Genomic DNA, 24973 nt, shown 5'->3' with positions numbered 1-24973 from the left:
GCTCGTATATTAAACACGTCAAAGACAGTTACGTTAATAATCTAGTAAACCACTAGGTTTATTTGATTTGTCAATTTTGTTAGATCTAAAAATTAACAGATTATTCAATAGTCGATAATAATAATGACACCATAGTCATTATTAATATTAAAGGTAATTTATTATAACAATCATACATCAATATTAAAGTAATATCGATTCGAGTTCAGGTGCGGAACGAGTAGACGAAATTTGTTTATCACAAATTCGGTTTGTTATAAATACAGGCGACATCGTATGAAGCAGAAGCCTTTAAAAAACTCTAATGTCTAATTTAAATGGCTCATGCCAACAAACAAATTTTTGACGTCATTATCTTCAACAATTATTTGTGAAAATTCAGGTCGTGCTTTCTGTTTATTGTGGCTGGTTCGCCTTCCTCGTTCACTTTGTCTGTCTTAGCCTCTTTTTCCGTCTATTGTCTTTCATCCTTCCTTTCGACCTCGCTCCGTCATATATGTATGTATAAGAACTCATGTAATTTGATAATTTGAAAGCACAATCGCCACTAAATAAAAATGAGACGTTACGTCGCATGGGCAGAAATGGATACTCTATATACTAATGTAAGGCTGATAGATCATCTACAAAACTATCTCTTTTAACTCCATGAAATATTAGTGTAAAAAATGATCGTATTTCTGTATTTCATAAAGTTTGCTACTTTAGTATTCAGTGCCGTAGTACGGGAACTTTGCTCTCGCTGTTTCAGTTCCAAACTAGTTCATGTTTTAAGTTATGTAAATCTGTTTTATTGTCACGTTATTGGTGGATTGTTAGTCTTCCTACGTCAAGTCTAGAGACATTGATTTAATGGTAATTTTCTTGCTATAAACTGCTTAAAGATTTCATATGCTGTACTCCATGTTATGAGACCTTAAAGTGTATTAGAATTGTATGTTAGCATGGATGATCTTTTTGTTCTTTTGTATTAAATTTTGACACTAATATATAGGTGATAAAAGATAAAAGAAACAAAGGTAGGCAATTTAAGAGGTGGGCCGATGAAATCGTGGAAATGGCAGGAAATACTAAGACCTGGACGAGATTGGTTTACAATAAGGAAAAATGGAGGAAAATGGGGGAGGCCTTTGCCCGTAGGCACACAGAATCAGTTATCATAGATAAGGAAAATAACAGTTATAATGTATATATATTTTGTATTCTGATATAAGGCTATAAATATAAATATAAATATAAATATAGGTGATACGAAGTTCACCTTGTCATCTAGTAATATATAGAAATAAAAGACGAAAGCTCTTTTACTATATTCAAGAGTTTAATACAAGTTTTATAGCAAATACTTTATACGAAAGTAAAACAACTATTTCCTTTAACGTATCATTCATCTTGTGAAATTATGTTGAGTTTCAATACGTTTCACCGTCTCTGACGTTCCCAATACCTCTTTTCATTTTTATAATCTGTATAAAGAATATGAAGATATTCTGATGAGAGTCGATATTGGAAACCGTATTGAATATTTGCGTTCGACAAATGCACCTGCAGGCGCCCCAGATATTACTTGCGTCGTATTTGCCCCAATGTTTATGGCCCGATTTTTACCCGTAAGCTTGGGAATGATGAAAGATGAAGGATTACGTAAACTAGTTGTCTGTGATTTGTCTCCGTACAAACAGTGAGAAATTTTTAGTCACCTTTACATTTTGAGTTATTTTCTGATGAATGAACTTTTTGATAACGAACCTAAGAAATAAAATAATATTTAAAAAAATTGTAAGGGTTGTTATATTTATATGTTGTATCATAAAAAAATAAAACATATTTTTTTTTTGGGGTGGGCACTAACTAAGGGATTGGTAGCCGATTCACAGACTTACTGAATATGCATAAAAAATTTCATAAAAATCGAGCCGTTTCGGAGGAGTATGGGAACGAACATTGTGACACGAGAATTTTATATATTAGATAACTTATCTATGTTTTGATGTTCAATACACTCATTGTAGTGACGTAAGTCCGATAGTAAAGCGCTCGAACGCTAAGGCGCTTTTCTACAGCTCAGTCAGTGTTTAATGGCGCTTTCGATTCGTTGATAAAGTGAAAAATATTGTACAGCTCTTACTTTGTGCTGTAATTTATTGGCCACAAAACCACTGTTATTGCGTTGTTAATAACCTCCTTGTATATTTCCTTAATAAATTCAACTGTCTATTAAATCCATATCAGTGTAGCACCTCGATAAATATTTAATTGTATTGACCAGGTTTTTTCATATCATGCGATAATTATTAATGGCGATAATTCATTTATGATCTGCTCTTTTAATTATATGACCAGCTTCCATTGATTCCCCTTCATAAAATCGTTGGCAATATAACGCTTGAACCCCGACATACATATTATTTATGGACCTACAGTCCAAGTATCAATAACCGGTCTCGTTCTCTGTTACGAGATTATTTTGCAAGTAAACGTGACAAAACATTAACTTATTCAGCTTCATTGAACGTTAATTAACTAAATTTAAATATTTCTTGAATGTGTTTATAATCCTTATAATTCTTTATGACTGCTGATTGCTTATGTAAAGTAAAGTAAAAAAACATTTAATCATATAGGTAACATAATTTACACTAATGACTCGTCAGTAAAGAAATACATATTAATGCTTCTAATTTTACATTTACTGCCAGTTCTCAAATCAAGGGCGTAGAACGGGAGAGAAGAACTGGCAATAAACTCTCCGCCACTCTTTTTAATCGCCATTTACACAATGTTTGTAAGGAGCTGCAGCCATTACACCATGTTCCACATGACATATCAAGTAATTAATAATAATAACATAAATTAAAAAAAAAAAACAAAGACTTGTCCTCTATCAGCAAATTAAATTTGGTTTGAACTTAATAAATAACTTTGCCTCGATAAGTAGGTAGGTAGACAACGTACCTTATGCTTTTTCTGATTGTGTTTAAACTTATAATTTGGATGTACATGTAATATAAACTAAATGTATTCATAAGCTCTGAAAACCACTATAATACATAAAACCATTGCAGTAGTCACGTCGCATTATATATACGGTTCAAAGCCGATCTCAAAACTCGAAACATAAATCAAAAACTTTCTAAATGACAGGATAGGACAGGTATCACAACTTTTGTTTAGTACTAACACTCTCGGCTGCCTTTATTACATTGTGGCTCATAATGGGAATTTAAAATGTGCCTGTTTTTGTCTTTATATTGTGTTTTATTTCGTAAGCATTTTGAGAAACTGCTGAAAATGCCGAATAGTTTAATTATTTATATCTTTCCATTTTTTTATTATAAAACTAGCTGACCTGGCTAACTTCGTTCCGCCCTACAACCTTATAATATCGTTGTTACTTTAATTTATCTTATTTTAGGATTTCATTAATGTTAAGTATTACATTAATACAACTTTTTTGCAAATACAGAAATGTTTTATTGCTTGCCATTGCGAAAGAAGAATGGCAGTTTTACACATTAGGCATCTTCTCTCTAGCGTCAATATGGCGATACTGCATGTTAAGCACTTTCTGATATCCAACATCTTTTGATCAGGATCAAAGCATGGTTATGCATCTCCTCATTCACCTCAAGATCGGAATTTCTTGAACTGACACGAATTCGACGTAAAATGATGCCTAGTTTTGTCAACAGATGGCACCATATGGTTTTTGCATTCGTAAAATTAATTAATTAATTTATTGTTATTCGATAACTTATCCGATATTTTATTGCTTATTCTGCTATTCGGGACGGAAACAAATCCAACAAATCAAAAACCATGGCAATCGGTCCAGCTGTTCTCGAGTTATAAGTGTTGTAACAAACACGACTTTCTTTTATATATAGATATAGATATAGATTATACTGCAAAAAATATCTTTATACGCGTGTAAGCGTTGCTAGGCAACCAATTGGCTTATATGATTCTATTTGCGTAATTAAAGTAAAACATCAAAAATTCGGTATGAGACTCAATAATCGATGAAGTCTGTGACATGCTTGATATTTACGGCACGCTTGCCGTGCCTACATTCCGCATCCATTCATATTTATCCCTTTTGTGAGCAAGTTATGAAAACATACATAGCAATGTATGAAAATAAAATCATGAATATACCCTTGTTTAACGTATTGTACGAGTATATCAGAAAAAAAGACTAAAGACTACGAAAAATAATATGTCAGAACCAAGCCTCGTTTTTGCAGGAACTCTATTTAAAAACTACAATATAACTGGTTTATAAATATTCACAAACGTTTTATTCACGAGAACATTAAATAAGAAATAGATGATTACGAGATTAAAATGTAAAAATCTCATATCAAAGGCATAGTTTTAATAAGATTCTAGATGGAAAAATGTGTACTGCATTAGTACTCAAATTTATTTAACATTCGTCTGCCTTTGTAATATAATTTAAAAATCTAATACGTTTTGTAATCAGATTAATTTAGAACATAGCTAAGGCCAAGTATTTATTTAACGCGTATGTAAAAATCACATTCGTATCGTATTGTACGAATTCGTATGTATATTTTATAATCGTGAAACCTTCACGATTATAAAATTTGGTTAAGAGATCACACCTTTCCTAGGAACTTATTTTGGAAATATTTGTAATATTTATAATAACTATCCTACTTAGTTAGTTCAATTTTAATCGATACCAGAACAGATTCGATGTATTGTGTCAATGATTGCTCGGAACGTCAAAGGCAGACGGCAGCGGATTCGATTAAATGGTGTATAATCAAGTGACGAGAACCCAAAGGCTAACTGGCAATGTGTACTGTTTGTGTGTGACTTGCATTATACAGGTATCACACGGTATTTCCAGTTCGCAGGTACATTTGTCAGAGTACTTTTGCGTTTCGAATTCCCACTGTATTGTTGAAGGTTTAAATTTGAATTGGTCTATTGAAGTTGAACTAAAGTGTAAAACTAAAGAGTAATTGTTTTTTATTACGTAAAATTATGCTATTAATTTTAAAAGCTAGCATTTAAAGAAATACTTTTTAACCGGATTAAAGTTATGTATTATTATAAATTTACAATTATTTAACAATTTTAAATTTAACCGACGTTTCGCTTGCTTTACAGCGTGCGTGGTCACGGTGACTGAAGACAAAAGGTGTTGGATATCAAAAAAGTATCACAGCTGTATTAAAGTTGCATTATCTATTTCCCCGGAGTTGGTATCGACTATAATCCGGTTAAAAGTTTTTTCTATAAATGTGTAAAGGTTATGTCAATAAAAGACACTAAGCTAGCATTAATTTAGATTATGTTAGAAACATTACTGTTGTATATTTGGTTAGCGTTGTGTAGTTATTGGTGAAGCGTGGGATTCGTTGGACCTGGAGATTGTTTAAGCTGCTGTACCTCAACGGATGTTTCTTTCTGTAACCGTTATGTCGTACACACATTAATTAATCGACATACACAGTCTCACCTACTTGCCTTGCATGTTTACTCCAACGGTAAAATCGCTTCAACAAAAGGCGTAAATAGTTCTTATAATATAAAGGAGTTTTCATATAAGTTACTTAAACGTTAGCTTTGTCAAATAGCACAGACCCATCTGCTAAATAATTGAAAGCGCAGTGAATGCAATTACGCGAGCTCGTATCCTGCATTTGTAATGTCTCTGTCTTAATTAAGGCGCGTTGCATGTACCGGAGATGAAACGCGGGTGTCTGTTTTTCAACTTGTTTGAACATGTAAGGTACGTAAAGTCCTTTAGACTAGATTGACATACGAGGGATTTTACTACCATTGTCGCTCATGAAAGATTGCCTACTGTTATTTTGCCATTTTGACTATTTGAATGACGAAATAATTGCTTCGGATAAAAAGAAGGCTTATTGGGGTTTCCTGCAAGAGGCAGTCTTGTTAGGCCATCAGATTCATAACGTTTATTTTTCCGTACCATGAGCATAATAAGAGAATTCTTCCTTTAAATGTAACTTCTTTATTTCTGTTTTAATGTGTATTTTGTAGTTATAAGTGCAAAAAATAAAATAAATAAAGGTACATGTAAAGGAAGAATTATCTTATTATGTTTGTGGTTACGGGACTTAATTTTTTTTGTTTATGGACCAAATTATGGGCGTATATGTATAATCTATGATATTGCTTAAAAATTCCAATATTATAGAATAGAATGGCTTGAATTAAGTTTTGATAATCAACTGTAACGATAAATAAGATATCTTTTAATTACTAACGTATCTAGTGTCATCAAAACATTTCGCATGTTTAAGAGTCTGAGTCAAGAACCTTCAAAATATATATTCAAGTGATTTGGCGAATCTTCAAAGCTTTGTTTTCACATTGTCGAGGAATACAATCGTAATCCTTAAGGATCCGTTCAAAACAGGGGTACATTAACACTTAATTTGAACCTTATTCCCGTGTACTAGAAGTGATATGTGGTGATGCCGCAAATATTCATTTGTTTCAGCATTTCCAGCGTCTCATTAGAGGCAATTAATTTGCAAGACGCGGGATGTAATCAAAGTCGAGATATCAGGTGTCTTATTATCGGGTATTAAGGTCGATAATTTGGGTACCGCTAATTCTGCGAAGATTGGCAGCGCTGTTTCGTGGATATAGCGGAAATAACTTAGTCAATCAAGTTTGGTATAGATTTGCCAATTATTAGCCGTAATGTTAGGTTATTAGTTATTTATGAGAAACATGCTTCGAACTGGTAAAAATGACATACAAGGCTATTTCTAACCAAATTAAAAAAAAACTGTTTAAGCGAATACTTTTAAGTACAAATAATAACTAACAATACGTAATAATAACGCTATCAATTTAACTTATATTTATTGAAAAAATATACGTTTAGTGCGTTTGGTAGTCAACTATATATTTGAAAATTATTTATAGACAAGAACCAACATTATCTAACAAGCTGATGGGTGTGGTAGTCTAGAAATCCGTCGCATAGTAACCCGTAACCTTTACTGGACGTCGAATCCGAAGATTAATTACTCACAATACAAATCGCTGCCGCCCGCTGGACACTGTACTAAATAAAGCACGTAGTATTTGACTATGTACTACTCCTTCCTTGTTCTAAATACAGTACCGTCTGGAGGAGATGTGCACCTCGTATTCTGGGCCTTGAGTATTTTGTTAATAACTAATTATTCATAGAAGTAATGTCGTAATAAATAAATAATTTAAATTAATGTAAACTATAATTATATAATAAACTATAACATAAATATGAATATGTTACATTAACTATTGCATAAACAAGTGAAATATGTGTCATTATATAGGATAAAGAATTTAATTCTTTTCAAAAGGCTATATAAAATATTTGTTATTACCGTAACTTATTTACAGACCTGAATTATACAATAAAATGATAATTTTCAAGTTAAAGAATACTATGATTATTTTTCCGACCCAAATATCGGCCAATAGAATTGAACCATTCGACGTCACGTGGTACAACCTACATGGTATTATACTGATTATTTTTCCGACCCAAATATCGGCCAATAGAATTGCACCATTCGACGTCACGTGGTACAACCTACATGGTATTATACTGAAAATTTTTTGTGAAAATTTTCTCTGGTCGTTGCTTCAAGAAAAGTATTAAGTAGTTGTTTTATTCATTATGAAATTCTTATTTGTTAACTGTACATTTCGTCTCATGGTGCAATTGTATTGGCCGACATTTGGGTCGGAAAAATAATCCCCCGAATACCACACGAGCTTCAAAATTATCGGGCATTTCCCTCAAGGTTCCCTGCAAACAAATATAGTCGTCATGACGACTATAGTCGTCATGACTATTATTATTTGTTTGCAACGAACCTATCGGGAAATATCCGATAATTTTGAAGCTCTTGTGGTATTATAAGTGATAATTTTTTGTGAAAATTTTCTCTGGTCGTTGCTTCAAGAAAAGTATTAAGTAGTTGTTTTATTCATTATGAAATTCTTATTTGTTAACTGTACATTTCGTCTCATGGTGCAATTCTATTGGCCGACATTTGGGTCGGAAAAATAATCCCCCGAATACCACACGAGCTTCAAAATTATCGGACATTTCCCTCAAGGTTCCCTGCAAACAATAACAACAAAAACGACTATAAAGTCGTCATGACGACTATATTTGTTTGCAACGAACCTATCGGGAAATACCCGATAATTTTGAAGCTCTTGTGGTATTATAACTGAAAATCCTTTCTCTACTATAAATACCTATACTTGACAATTACCGTCACATCTAAACAGTGACAAAGGATTGTAAAATTAGATCTTGGCAAATACGCCCAGACTAGTCGATTTATTATCGAACTCGAAGAATACCAAGCGTTCTATCGGTTCATACCAGGCGATTAGTTAAGCGCGCTGGTTTTGATCTATATAGAAACACAGATTTGTTGTACATTATTTATATAGTAGAGAGAAATAGTACTATGGAGCATACAGGGGCATTATTTAACCTAGTAGTAAAGATATCTTACTCTTGCTCTGGATTTTCTATGTGCAAATAACATTTGCACGTTCGATGAAAACCACGTGAGGAATCTCCAACCGGCATTTGTGAAACCCAAAACACGAGAGGCTGGTCACACATTAATAAAACAGACGCCTAACAATCTGCACAAACAATATATGCAATTGTACTAAACCCTTCTAATTTTTTTACCAAACATATACTGTATTTTCTCTTTAATTCACACTGACCGCAATTAAAATCCGCTTCAAAGTGGACGCTTTAAAGTATTTTTTCAAAAGGTTATATTTGTTCTCACTTTATTTGCCGTCCGTATATTTGCATTGTTATTTGCAGCCGAGACAAACATACCCACAGAAAGAGCACGGATTTTTTATTCAAATAATGACAAACACTGGTAGGAAGGTATATGTTTACTTGGAAATTTTTAACAAAACATGATCTATTTTGTCGCACGAGTAGGCTTGTCAAAAGAGCTTGTTTATGTGCATACACTAATTTAATTATACACAAAACTTTGTGTTACGCCACAGAAATAAATTGAATTGAACACAAGTTTTTTGGAAAATGGACATAACTTTAGGCTATCATCTTTCATAATACGATTGGTTTTTTGAAAATTGCTAGAAGAGCGAGTTATATCGCGAGTAATAGTATTATAATTTAGTATTATCTTTAAAAGTTTGTTGCCAACAATAACTTGCTTAAACATTTATAATAACATAGAATGCGGCTTAATTATTTAATTAATAAACGAATTTGATTTGACTTATAAGGAGAGAGATGAACCTATTTAACCCATGTCACGTTTAATCTTCCTTTAATTTTTCAAAGGTTTGAATTATCAATTCGTTTGCGGCGGTCTGAACCCCGAAATATAATCACGGTCGCTTCATTATGAATGTGGTTCTCTCCAGAGGCTTGTGGAGCCTTCGGTAGGCGGAAACCAATTTCGTTGTGTATTACTCATTTATCGAAATCACAGCTGTCTTATCGGAACCCTTTCGCACTAGGAGGATTGAAAATTTTATGGCTCGGAAAGGGATTGGACACTTCATTAATAATAATCAGGACGCAGTTTGGGTTGTGGTCAGCTTGAAAGTTTGAATCGAGTTTTCTAGTACCTATATTTTAATCACCGGAGATTTTTTCAAGTGGTTTGACCAAATTGTAGCATATATAAAATGTAGGTTGTGATTATATTTTTTGTTAAGATAATTAATAAAAATAACAAATTATCTAAAAATATATATTTTATTTAAAAATATAAGAAAACCATATTTGCTTATATTTTTAAATTAAATGTATATTTTTAAAAATTCAAACGTATACAGGAAAAATAAATATTACAGTAAACTAATATTTTTTTTTTATCTCCAATAATAATAAAATAATATTTGATTTAGTTCAGCAGCTAAAAAAAAAAACAAAAAAAAAGACAGGTTCCACCGAGATTTGAACTCGGATCGCTGGATTCAAAGTCCAGAGTGCTAACCATTACACCATGGAACCGTTGAATGTCTGGCCGAAAACTACGAACGTGTTATACGGGACACGTATAACTCGTCTCGTGTAACGCGTACTTAAGAATGTTTCTAACCGGTTTTGAATATAATTTTATTGTAATATGTTGTACTGATAACGATGTTATAAATTTATCTATCTTATGTAGATATTCATATTTTATCAATTAATCAATCATTGTTTCTTTGTTACCGTTTTATTGCACCTATCTTGAACCTTAGACGATCCGATAACCTGACACTCCGAATTTTTTTAAAATAAATAAAGATAGCTTATTACTATATATATATATAACTATCAATAAATTACTGTTATTAAAAATTAATCAAAACTGCGTTATAAATTTCGAACAGACAAAGCATCATTTCACATAAATTTTAACTTTTTATGACCAAATACTCAGTAAAATCGCATACAAGTTGGTAAAGTTGTCGAGTTAGTAATGAATGAGTGCGGGAAAACTCCCTAATTGGGGATTATGAAACAAACAGAAAACCGGGAGTCAGACAAATCGCTACTGAATTCAATGTACACTTTTGCACTTACCATACTTATAAGTCAAACAGATAGGGTAAACTAGACTCCTGTTAGCTTTTAATATTTATTTAATTAAATTCTAAACATTTTTATGAAACATATTCTTTTGCTATAAGTGCGCATGTGCAATAATTACTCATTTGACTCGTTCGGTTATTTACGAATTGTTACGAATTGACTCGAATAACTGCCCGAAGTGGGAAGGTCGAGTCTGAGTGGGGACGAGATTATAAAACACATGCGCACAGGCAAATTTGCATTATTCAAGTTGGCAGCTCTCTAAAGCTGCGCTATTTTACGTAAATCAATGTGTGCTAGTAAAGTGAATCAAGTCATCATTGGAGTGTTTAATTTCCTACCCTAAGAACTAGACCAACAAGCCCTAACACTCCTTTAACCACATTTTAAATGATTTCAGATTAAAAAGTTCTTTAATAATAAAACAATTTTTTACCGTATTGAAGTTATGTATTTAATACCTACAATTATTTAACATAATTTTAAATTTATCCGACGTTTCGCGTGCTTTACAGCGTGCGTGGTCACGGTGACTGAAGACAAAAGGTGTTGAATGTCAAAAAAGTATCACAGCTGTAGAAAAAGTTGTATTATCTGTATTTGTTTCCCCGGAGGTGGTATCGACTAAAAGATGGAGGGTTTTGGCAGAAATGGCTCACGGTGTCCTCTATTTTCGCGGATTGTTTATCTTAAGATTTTAATTTGGATATTATTGGATCCCAGGTGTTTGACAATTTTAGACCGTCTTCTCTTTTGAAATTGGGGTGTTTTTTATTTTCAATGGTTTCGCGTACCAATCTTTGGAAGAATCTTTTTTCTTTCGCAAGTACTTTCGGTTGGTCAAATGTCGGTAAAAAATTGTTTTATTATCAAATGTGTGAAAGTTATGTCAATAAAAGACAATACTATTAAAAAGTTCTGTTAATAGGTAATGTAATTTTAACATAGGTACATTTAACCTTGGCGAGTTGCGCCAAGTATTCGCTATTAGATACCACTTTTTATAGTTTTTCAAAGCTATAATGAAGTCATACTAATTAGGTATTGTTTGTTGAACGTGAACACGTTCAGAAGAACGCGTTTTGGCCTAAACTCACCGATACTGGATGTCGCATTCTGATTAACAAGCTAGGTCTGCCATAGTTGCTGCTTACAATTTGAAATCAATTTTCATTTCCTTTTGAATTGATGTTTTTATTTTCTCCTCGTAATTGTCATACCTATAAGGCTTGTCACATTAAATAGTTGTTTGTTCTTTATGTAGCAATGGCAATGTGTGCCGTTGACAAGCTTTTGTGATAATAATAAAATACTGTACGCTTTGAGAAGGGACGTTTGTGAAAAAAAATTACCAGACACCAGCTTATACTTTATGATAGCTAATTAATATGATAATTATCATTTGCTAATTCATTCAAGATGTATAAAATGATAATAAAGTTAATAATAAAGGTATTGTTAATTAGTAACTGAAAATTAAATTAGCGAGTATGACTAATTTATAAATTATAGACCGTAACTAGAAAATATTTATATAGAATTGAGAAATTAACTCCAAAATGGGTAAAGCTTGCTTGTTTGCCTATTAACCGGGCGGTGTTTCGCCGGGAATAGAGTTCAAGCTCCATAGGGCGTATAACGTTTGTTGATTTAGCCACGGAGCTGGGTTCTGATCGTATACTTGACTTCGTACAAATATTAATTCGTAACATAGACATACAATTTAAAATAATTAAGTATCTAGCATTTAGGTAATTGTGTCTAATACTAATAAATAAATAAATCAGTGGCGCTACAACCTCTTTAGGTCTTGACCTTAGATTTCTGAACTGTTTCATGATCATTTTTAAATCTAATAGGTAAGTAGGTAATCAGCCTCCAGTGATGTATTCCTCACCGTTCAAGCAAATGTTAAATGCGTACATGGAAAGAATATCCACTGGTGCACAGCCGGGGATCGAACCTACAACCTCAGGTATGAGAGTCGCACTGTGAATAGGTAGATAAGGGTAAGATTTCGAGTCAAGACTTAGTATAGCTCCAGTATGTCAAAAACATTGGATTTTTATATTCGGGACACATACTATATATATAGGTGCTTAGTTTGAGGTATGTCTTGACTGTAAATCTTACTCTAAGATTCTTAAGTACCTACTCAGACTTCGTAGTACATTCTTAAAGATAAAAATATTCTTTCTTATTCTGTTAAGGTTTTTATTTGAACAACTTGTCTAGAAATGAATTAAACCCTCAACTGTGGCACAAGCGTATAATTCCATCCATCAATTTTATTGTTTGTTTGCGTGTGCTGTTATCATTGAGGTATCTGTTATAGCTGAACATCGCTTTATTGACCGTCGTGGCAATTACATTAAATTCTACCCAACCTAGATAAGTGACTATTGTTTCAATTTACTTACGAAGAAATCACATAATATGTTATATGTTTGCCTTATTGGTGTAGTGGTTAGCAGGTTCAACCGCAGAGGTTCTCTGGTCAAAATTCCGGATAGTGAGAGGGATTAGTCCTTATTAATTAATATAATCGGTTTATTTCTTGCAATAGTAGAGACTCAAAATATCTTCTCTGAATTGAATATTTGTGTTTGAATATCCCTTTGTCGTGGCTGAAGTAGCGTGAGAATTATAGAGCAGTGAACTTGTGTCCCTGCGCTCACACTTGGGTTAATTTATATGGATTAATTATGACGATTATTTGCAATTTGTTCTTACTTTATTACTCGTAGTGTAAACCGTTGTGAAACCACCCATTTACAAGGCGCGATAGAGCGTAGACGTTCTATTAAGTATGCTCTATTCTTGAGTCACATTTAATTAAAATTATAAAGCACATCCGATAACATGGAGAAGTGGTGACCGGTTGAGAAAGCACGAGACCGCAAGGCTAATCTCTTACTCGCTCGGTCAAGTTTAGGTACTTACAGACATTACCCAGGCTCCAGCAGTGCCAAAGACAGAAAGCTATGCACGACCTTCAGTGGAGAACGTGACTAAGGAAATATGTAAATAAAAAAATTAACCAAAACTACTTCCATCTTATAACTTAATATTTAATAGATTGTTATAATCAAGTTTAATGCTAAGTATCTTAAGTGCACTCTTAGATAAATTAATATCTCTCGTCGCCACTACAAGTGAATTGATTAATTTACTTTAATGAATTGTAGTTAACTACGCTTTAAGTGAGGGTTGTCACGTTATATGATTGAATATGTACGGTTATACGCTTTTGTGGTTATACTGCTCTATTACGAATGGTATTATTCATAATTATTAAATTGTATTTTTTTTTGACAATTCACACCAATTGACCTAGTCCCATGCTAAGCTACATACATAGATATACATACATAGATAGATATAAATACATATTTAAACACCCAAGACCTAAGCACAACACCAAATGCTCATCACATCGATGTTCGTCTCAGCCGGGGATCGAACCCGGGACTCATGGATTCGCAGTCAGGGGTACTAACCACTAGACCAATGAGTCGTCAGCCAATATTTTTAGTATTAAAATAACTTGATTTAATATTTAAAAAATACCTTAATTCTTAAGAATTTCTTTGTAATATTGGCTTAATGCCGTAAAGTAATGTAAAAAAGTAATGTTTTGTATAATTGTTACGGTCTGTCTCCGTGGAAACTACTTTTTGAGCCTAACTAAAACATTGACGATCCAAAAGTTTTTCATTTGAATAAAATCAACTAAAGCTAGTTGAAATTTTGTTTTAGCAACTAGTAATTAATGATGTTGATGGAAACCCTATTTGTAGTGCATGATGTACAATTAATTAGTAATCAGTAATCACTCGATCGCAAAGCACGTCAACGTAAGAGTACAGATTAATGTTAAACTTTTAATTAATATTACCAAATAACAGTTTATTTTGTCGGTTATTTATATCCGTCAAATTTTTAACAATAAAGTCCGAAACACACTTACGTGTCGTGGCGTGTCGTGGCGCGCCGGAAGCATATTGGTTTCATACATTTAATATGATTAGACAGAACGTGTTGCGATACAACACAACATGCAAATATGTTTCTAATCATATTAAATGTATGAAACCAATATGCTTCTGGCGCGCCACGACACGCCACGACACGTAAGTGTGTTTCCGACTTTATAATCAAACCTATATAATTATATTTCCGATGACGCACGGGATGCTGGTCATGTTACATAGGTAGGCAGGTTTCTATGACAACAACTGATATCTAATACATGCCCCAAAACTAAAATCTTAAATACGTACCTATATCACGGGTATTTACCTAAACACAACGGAATCATTATAATCGATATTAATGGGCGTAAAAATAAAAATTAAGTCGTATTTTCTCAAGAGATTTTAGACGCCAGAGTCTGGCCGACGTCTGGATCGGGGTCTATGAACTAAATAAGTTTCTATTACAAAGACGAGTGGGCTAACAATGTGTTGGACACATTGAATGTTGAATATTCTGAAACGAAGTCAACAGGGCCTCAAACAATGTTTTTATGGGATAGCTCTGAGAGCGTAGTTGATCTAAATCTAATATATAAAATTCTCGTGTCACAGTTTTCGTTGCCATACTCCTCCGAAACGGCTTGACCGATTTTGATGAAATTTTTTGTGCTTATCCGGTATCTATGAGAATCGGCCAACATCTATTTTTCATCCCCCTAAATGTCAAGGGTAGACCACCCCTAAATTATTTTTTTTAATTTTTTGATAAATTACTTATTGTTTTTTTATGATACAGCATTAAAAAATACATACAACCCCAAATTTTCACCCCTCTACGATCAACCCCTATTTTTTTATTATAAATGAGATACATGGCAAAACGACGTTTGCCGGATCAGCTAGTTTACTATATTATGGAACATAAGGAGAACAATCGCTTTATCATAAATATAAATATCTGGTAATATAATGTGGTTATTTAATTCAATCAAAGCAAATTAAATACACGTTTAAACGATTCCAGGATGTTTTATTAAAATCTTTGGGAAAGCTTAATTTTTTTAATATACGTAAATTGAAATAAGTAATTGCTAATTACGTTAAATAAAAGCACATTATTCTGTTTTGTGATGGTTTAAACCTATTTTAGCGACAATTAAATGTATGAAATGAATGCTCATATTAATTTAAATGTTGAAAGCGTCAATAAATATTAGCTCTCCTAATCCTCCTTCGTATAAAATTAATACACTTACTATTAACGACTTCGGCAATTTACATCCAATAATGCTTAGCTAATAACACGTATTGCGACAGAAAAGAACTAAAACGGATTATTTGTATGTCCTTTGAAAACAATTTAACGTAAATATCCATAAAAATGTAGCAGCAAAAAATACTACAAGAAAAGGGTAATGCTTTGAATATTATATCCCTATCATCATAAAGATTAAAAGCTCATCATAGTAGACAAGCGCAATGCATTCAAAACAAACAACCCCACCGTGTCCTGTAAACATGTGCAACCCTTTCTTGGCGCCAATGGATGACCACCCAGCTGCCAGTATCACTCTAGCCGCCGAAACGATAACACGTCTCGAGCTTTCGCGAGTGAAATACGAGTATTAGTTTTTAATATACCCGGTTAACAGAAGGGTTTGTATTTGCTTATCCTATATTTACTTTTAATATCTTCGATAGCGTTGTTCTAGTTAAATATCATGTAGCAAATGTTAGTCACTTGTTGCCGGCGTAGAGGTATCGCATCGTAGCAATGTAGCCGTTTTATGTTTCCAATTTGTGTTGTAGCTCCCGTAGAGTTTTGTAGCAGGTATAATATACTTTTAATATATAATTTTTAGTCTGAAGCGAAATAAGTTTAAATGCTGATTTGGTTATAGTGAGCACAGATTAGAATTATATAACAAATAATTATATTATCAGTAAATCGCACTATTAAGTTATTGCTAAAGTAATTGAAATATAGAACTTTTCATATCTATAGTGGATTTAAAAAAAAAAAGGGTGCGTGTACTTATGTACGCGCGTAAGAAGTTATACTTCTTTGGCATTATTAAAAATAGTTTTTGATTGCATGCAAATAATTAATTACAATTAAATAATCAAAGACTGGAAAAGGAGTCATTAAAGTCAATAAAGTTCAGTTTACATTTGAAAAATTAATTAAATAAATATTTATTATTATTCTCTTACATTAAACAAATAAAACACTATTTATCTTTAAAACATTTTTATTTCATTATACTATTTATTTTTAAGTGACTCTAATGTCTTCATCAGAATTTCGGTTTGTAATTTTAAATTAATCATTACTTGGTTGTGCATCTACGAGGCTTCTCCAAAACTACTTGCTTTCTGCAACAAATAAGAGAATATTAATTTAAGCTCTGTCCATGCAAAACTTAAAATTTTTTATAATTCATATTATAATTTTTTTAACACATTTATATTAATATAATTATATAAATGTGTTAATAATATAATTTGTAGCACATGCTACAGACCTGGATAGCAACTTTCTTTTATTCTATTTAGAGATAGAGATAATTTAAATATAATACCGGTGTCTTCCTTGTAGGTTTCTTTGGAGTTGTTTGGGGATTCTTGTTGTTCAGTTCGACATGATTTTCTTTAACCTTTCTTTAATCCTACAAAATAATGAAATTGTTAAGTTATGTTGTCACTGTTGTGCACACCTTTGTTTGGCTTTTTTAGTATTCAAGTTATGTCAAAACTGATTTATTACCTTGTCATTGTTGGCTTTATTTGCTTTTGGGATATCAATTGTTTCCAAAATGATTTTATTTGTAATAACCTGAAATATATAAATAACATCTATTAATTTAAGTATCATGGTGAGTGGTTCGCACTCAGGTATTAAGGTGTATTATACCCACTGTCCATTATAAGTGGGAATGGGCTCACTTCTGGCAGGACAGAGTTTCGGTACTACAAGTGCAACATGGATGTTTTGAGGTATTACAATATCTCTAACTACCCTGTAGGGGAATAAAGTAATGTTGTAAGCATATGCCTATGCTTGAAAGGTTGAACCTTGAACATCACCATACATCATATTTATAATTAACATTCCTACCTCGACACCATCACAATCAAATTCATTGAAATCTACTTCAAACTATTGTGTCTCGAGAAGGTGATGGTGGCTTTGTTCCACCTCCAGTTTTTGATGTTTCACGGCGATAAGTTAACTCTTTTTTTGTATTCAATTTAGTGCACTTCCACTGATTCATCAATTGTTTTTTGTCTCTTGTCCTTATATTTGCTAGATTAAATCTGATGTTTTGATTAAATAATGTGGTCATTTTTTTGAGATGCAGGTACTTATTAAAATGTTTACTTCTCTGTTATATCGCTCCAAGCCTTCATTTTCTCCTTATTAGTATTCGTGCTTAAATCTTTGTTCTCAATTATTGATATATAGGGTCGTAGAATATTTCTAAAAAGTTGCTGTAACAAACGCAATAAACAAAAGCAATGAATGTTCATGTTTCAGTTTTAATCAACAATAATACTCGATAATACATACGGATAGTTAACCTCAATTGTATTGAAGCACTCAGGAAGGTTAGCACAGTTTTTTCACAAATATTTTATATTATTTCACAAATATTTTGTATAATGAAAATAACTAGGTATATAATTATTAATTTTAAACAATAATTAAAACTCCTATATTTGTTTAAAAGGTAAATGTCATTGTCAGATGTCAATTGTCATGGTCATTCAAAATTCTTGTTAAGCTGCTAAGCTAGAATATGCGTGAAGTTAGCTTCACGCATATTCTATTTATTTTTACTTGTAGTTTGTCTTATTCCCATCTCGCTCGCGCACGCTATATCACACTGCCAATTTTGTGTCATAGGTGCGCGCGCAATCGTAAAATTTCACTCTCATCAATTTTTCATAACGCGCCTAAAGAAGTACAACTTCAAAAATATTGTTAGAAAGCCAAATTAAAAGTGTGTTTAGTTTCTGTTTTAACATGTATTTTTAAAGCGGTGAATATTTCTCGTTTTTCAAAGGATCCTATTTAAATAACGTAAGCAGAACGCGAGTTTTTTGTCCGAAATAGTTCATTCAGAGCCGTTTCATATGAAATTTTTCATGTTATGACTTCGTCTGCGAACATTTTAAATCCTTAAAGCTTTTAATTGGCATACTACTAATTTATATTAAATAAATTAACGCAATTTCTCAGGTTTCAAGATTTTAACAACAAAGGAGTTGATTTTCGACTGGTTCATATTTTTTGTTTACTCAATATTATTTATAAACAATACCCTTATTCGTAACTAGTATTATTGTACCTTTTAACTAAAGTACTTATATATTTCAATCACATCGCAAGTACAATTCGACTGAAAGAGACTAAGGAGTTAAGACTGATTTAGTTTTTATGAATACCCTGCAAACAATAGATAGCGTCTATTGTTTTCAATCTTCATTATATTATAATTAAAATTCCTAATAAATAGAAAACAATAAAGGTATAATGAAGTAATAAAACGTTACCAATGCAAACCTTAAAACCAGCGTAGTGCGAATTGAAACAGGAAGAAATTATGTTAAAAGTTTTCAGCATCTCAATTGCAGATCCTTGCAACCCAAGATCAAAATTAAACATGGATCCACACAAGAAGTTCAATATCGTGATCCAGCTCAAGTTTCGTTGACACAGCCTTTTGACAGGGCTGTCGTATAATGCAAAATAGGGCTGCAAAAAGTATTATTTGGGAGATGCTCGATAAAGTATTCAAAAACATACTCAACTATTTTTGTTGTTGTACCCGAGCACTCCTTATTTAAATAATATTTATTTTAAGGATAGAAATGAAACTCGCTGTAATTTTTTTAAAACTGAAGTGATGTAAGTTCTAACTTCGTCAATAGATGGCGTTTATCCATTGAATCTCATCATACTTATATTTCAACAGCCATTCTTGACTTGAAAAGCATTATTTATATAAATCGACGTTTCAAGTATACATAACGACGTTAATAGTATAATTCACGGATATAATAAAATTATAAAGTGTAGGGGAGTTTCATTTAAATTGTAGTGTGTATTGTGGCAATGAGAGCCGAATTTTGATTTTATACAAAAGTTTTGCACTATATTACGCATGTGTCATGCTTAATTAATTAATTCACATGATAAATTTAAATAATTATTTTTGGTGGCAACCCTACGTAGTCTAGTAAGCGTCTTGAGTCGTGGGAATGATTGATAACCCTCGAAACTAACATATTTATCAAACTAGAAACGACTTTCAGACTATTTCAACATTCATTCTGCTTCAATTTAGTTGTAATTTTAACTTCGACGTGGCTGTCTGGGCTTTTTACTAAAGAGAATAAGTCTTTATTACAAAGATTTTCACGATTTTTGAGTAAATTTGTGTAATTTTATTTTAGTAGGTAGGTAGGTTGTACAAGTAAGATGTATAGTAAAATGGATGGATAGGTAAAATTAACTTACTTAACTTTTCATTTGTTGTTTTAGTGATTTCGAAAGTTCGATTCATCGATTCCATTATTATCTAAAAAGTCCTATCGTGAACTCTGCTGATAATAATACACTTCTATAAGGCTATAAACATAGAAAAGCATGCCTGTGTATTTATTTCTAACGTTGAGCGGGAACTAACCAAATATCAAGGTGATTTGAATTCAATCAATTTCAGAGACGTTAACTAACCAACCCTTTAATCACTAAATAAAAATGTTAAATCAATATATATATTGAAATTTGCAGATTAATGATTACTTGTAGAGCTCTTCCAATCCAATTCAATTAACGACAGTTCGTCGGATTTCAAAATTCAATTAAAAGGAAAATTATTTGTTGGTTTCCAATTTAAGATCAAAATGATATTTAAAATTAAAAGGCTTGAATTTGGAACGGACTTGTGAATGTGTATAATTATATATTTTATCATCCGTTTTTATTTGCCTCCAAAGAAATGTTGAGTTCATAATTAATGATTTAATACTCGCAGCTGTTTCCGAGTTGTAGCAATTTTTAAAAGTGTATATGTGTGTAAGTGTATAAGAATCAATGAAGGATAACGTTTATACATAAAAAAGATGATGCAAAATAATTTAACGATACATATGCCGAGAAGAAAATTTGTAAACATCCGTTAATGTGATTGAAATGTCAGGATACGATACTAAATTGTTTCCGGGACTCAAATTTGATTCTTAAATACTCAGTTATAAAATGTATAAAAGGTTAATAAACGTTAAAACTTTGAGTTATTTCTTTTTCTACAGATGAATAATTACAACTCTGTTTCCACGTCTCTACCACTTCTTTTTATTTTAAAGTACTTCAACCGCTAAAGCTTAATGGATCCAAATCTAACTTTCTACTTAGTGAACCAGACCAGATTCGTTTTACAAGGAGTCTATCCTTCATAAAAAATATATCTGCTAAATTTGCAATTAAAAACAAAGTATTTGTTTTGCTTGTATGTTGTTTCATTTAAAATGAAAGTCAATTGTTTTTAATGTTTATTTTACTGACATAAGTTTCTATTTGATAGACTTGAAATAAAAAAAATATTTTAAGTAGAATATACAAATGTAATAAATTTGTTCTCCTAATGTGTCAGTGAACCTCCCCCCAGCTATGATTTACACATCAATTATTGGCAAAAAAAATTTATTAGTATCAGATTAACCTTTGTTAGGATAAGTTTAATAATGAATTTCTTAATTATCGATTATAGTAAGTACAAATTCTCGATCACAATACTTGAATAATACATACCAAACGAATTACGAATAAAAAGTTTTTTGTTTGCTAAGTGCAGTGTTTAAGTGGTTTTGTTTGTCGACAACAAGGTAACATTCTTAACACCGAAAAGCTTCTACGTTTATAAGGTGACTCTGTGTTAAGTTCTTCTCCTATTATATATTCTAATTTGATATTTTAAAATTAATTCTTTTACAGAAAATTATGTGTCATGTGAATATCCAGTTTATATGTTCGAAACTTTCGAAAATTCGGGTCTAAAATATTCATTTCAAATTATTTAACATAACTAGGCCTTAGATTTAATTATATACTATCTAAGACGTCTTAATTTGTGAAGTTGTCCCTTGGAAGGTACATTAAGTTTGAATGTCCTTCGTCCCTTCGGTACCGTTGTACATAAATTAAGAAATTAGGAAGGAAGAACTCTATTTGAACTCGTGAAATATTTATCAAGTAACTTTTTAGTACCTACTGAAATAGCTCGTAATATAAATCTGACGAAACGGGTTGAACCCTTGCTACGAGTTTCGTAGCGCTAAATAACATGTAGAGTGACGTGTGCTACGAGCAATGGTGCTACAATTTTACTACGCCGTAGAACGTTTATATTCAGATAAGATATTATATTTTTTATGTTGCATTATTTCGGTCTACAGGCTATTATATGTAAACTAAATAATTATTTAATAAATATAACTGAAATATCCTGTATAACTTTAAAATGGGTTAAAGTTAAACGAAAGCGGTCAAGTAAATGACTCATGTCTCGTACGTAACATAAATAACACACATTATAAATAACGTTTGTGTAGCCACAGAAAGGAGCTAAACAAATGTCCGGTCCAGTCTTAATGGATAAACTTTTTCAGCCACAAATCCCAGCTTCCGCCGGATTTACTAACTTCTTTCAAGATATCGTTTGGCGTAAGTGATGAGCGCGGTAAATCCTTTAAAACCGGAGGATTTCATGAATTTCTTAAAGAACTTGATGGCATGACTTGATAATAATAGTAGGCTATAAATAATATTTTAAGACATATCCCATATTCATTTAGTTTACAATAAGTAATTATATTTTAGGGTATGAATTTTTATTTAAAAAAAAACGGAAACTTTTTTTCACTTAAACAAAATTGTTGCCAGTTCTTACTTTTAATTAAACTAATATTTCGAAAAACAAACTAATAAATTCTTTGACACATTTTGACTTATTGTAATGGAGAAAGTTATGTTTTTGCGCATACAGCAGCCGGAGAACTTAAATGTAATTTGTATAATCAGAAGTTAAAGTTTAAATAATTTATTCATATAAGTAACACAGTGCTAACATATGAACGCCAAACAAGAAATATATATATAAAATGCTTCTTATAATAGAAATAATAGTGTTTTTGTTTATTTTGCATCCGTTGGGCTTATCTTATATTAGGGTTTTTATTTATTTAAACTTCGTTGCATAATAATAATAATAAAACCTTAATTATATAATGAGTGCAATGACGTTATTGGACCTTATTATTGTCATAAAACAATGATCGCTAGTATTATCCGTGACATATATATGATTACAAGGGCTTGGTCGTGAAAATCATTTAAGAGTATAATTTTGACAGACTGCATATTCAGCGCTCCTCGCTAAGCTGTCTGAGGGTGCAGTTTTACTCAAAATCTTTCAACGGCATAAAAATTTTTTGGATGAACCGTAAGTATCGAAATTTATCATAACTGTTCGCCATAAATTTTTAACGTTTTCAAGTATACAGAAAATTATTTTACGTAAAATATCCCGCGTTACGAAAATTCTGAACACGTAAAAATATTCAAGTCGATTTAATGCGAAATAAATTGTTGGAGATAAAAACTCTGTCAACACTCACTCATGGAAATATTTCATGATTTTCCATTTTAAGGAGGCTTTACACCTGCGCCGAGTTCATTGTTAATTTGCGACACACTGCATACTATTGTTCGATTATATCGTTGGTAATCACTGTAGCGTAAGTTTTTAATAAGGTTGACATTATATTGTGACAGTAATAATGACTGCTTCATATCTAGGTTTGTTTTTCTTCTATTGTAGCGCTTAAAATATATACATGAAACAAATGTCTGCTAAATCTGTCTAAAGTTTTGTCGATGTTTTTATACCTACGATTTTATTTCATACACATGGCAAATCAATATATTGATATTTGTTTAATCATACGGCACGCTCTTGCTTATTCTACGCTTGGGATGCAGGTGCTGAAACAGGTGGTAGTAGCCTGTCAAAGTCAAAGTCAAATCATTTATTTCAATTAGACCACCTAAAATGGCACTTTTGAACGTCAAACAAAATACAAAGAAGATTCTAGTTGCCCCTTCCAAAAGGTATTTTCGTGTGGAAAAGATTGGGCAAGAAACTCCACACTTACTCTTTTAAAATAGGTTTACAATATTTTGTTTACATTAGTTAAATAATTATGTGTGAAGACAATGTACTCTTAGAATAAAACTACTATACTATGCTAGGGCAGACTTCTGTGTCATAGATTGTTTGAGGCTCACATAGCCCGTTTCCTCAGCTTCTTTCACCATATACACTTACCAGCTAGTGTTCATTACACACATAAAAAGAAAAAGCTGTTAGGAGCAAAGCCATAGTTCGAACGCCTCGTTCGCTGAAGTTTAATAAGTGCACGCTTGACTTCTAGGCTTAGACTATATATTATTTAAGTATTTAATTTGTTAAATAATCAACTTTATTAGCCCAAGGCTTATATCCAAAAACCGTAAGCTACGAGAAGTTTAATGTTGTTTCAATAAAACTAAATAAATGAGAATATAACCTTTAATTCCCTTACAATAATATATTTTATTGTACATTAACCCTGCCGTTTTGTTTTCACTGCGATTAACTTAATCACTTTGTATTAAAACGAATAGCACGTATTATGAAAGATAATATTTTCAAATGAAGCAAAGCGTCGGAATTCGGGCAGAATTTAATATAGGTGCCGAATTAATTTCACGTAACGATCGCGCTGAGTTAGGTATTGTTGTAAACATTATAATTTCAAATGTACGCGATATTTGCTTTAATTAAATACGCATGTACCTAGTCTTAATTAGTTAGTTTTGCTCTAATTATTTTATTCCTTTGGTGAGCCCGCAAACCGCGTCGTTACACGCGGATGTATGTGACAAAAAATCATGATGTAATAAAAGTATTTTTTACTAAACGTCCTCCAAGTCACATCCTGGTTATGAATTAATGAAATAACAGCTGGTTGTTAGAAATATAAAGCCTCTGCGACGTGGTCTGAGGTCCTGGTTTCCAACCGGGATTTGGAAAGCACAGAAGGTTAATCACTTTCCTGTAAAAAATCATTTTCGGTTATAATTTACTTATGTTCTTACTACTTCGAATGATAAAATTACGGCCTGAAAATAGTATAGAAATTGATAAATAATAAATTAAATACATGATTTGGTTGGAGTGTGGCCCGGGTTTTGAGGCGTACTGTTAGTACTGATATACTTCAGTATACTTCAGTACTAACAGTACGCCTCAAATTACTTTTTAATAAAGTAAAG

At 32.0% G+C, this 24973-nt stretch overlaps 1 protein-coding gene and 1 non-coding gene across 6 annotated transcripts in view; one reads left to right on the top strand and one right to left on the bottom strand.

Annotated features, from left to right (window-relative positions):
• The window catches only part of LOC125050784 (RNA pseudouridylate synthase domain-containing protein 2-like), a 245885-nt gene that overhangs the window by 50167 nt on the left and 170745 nt on the right, over nucleotides 1-24973 (top strand). The gene's annotated exons all lie outside the window — the stretch shown is intronic.
• On the bottom strand, nucleotides 9974-10045 carry Trnaq-uug. The gene has a single exon. It is a non-coding gene; the product is annotated as a tRNA-Gln (tRNA).

This window comes from Pieris napi, chromosome 7 (genome assembly GCF_905475465.1).
Source record: "Pieris napi chromosome 7, ilPieNapi1.2, whole genome shotgun sequence".
In the NCBI taxonomy this organism is placed as follows: Eukaryota; Metazoa; Arthropoda; class Insecta; order Lepidoptera; family Pieridae; genus Pieris; species Pieris napi.
Note: the sequence above shows the minus strand (reverse complement) of the source record. Positions and strands in the feature narration are given on the sequence as shown.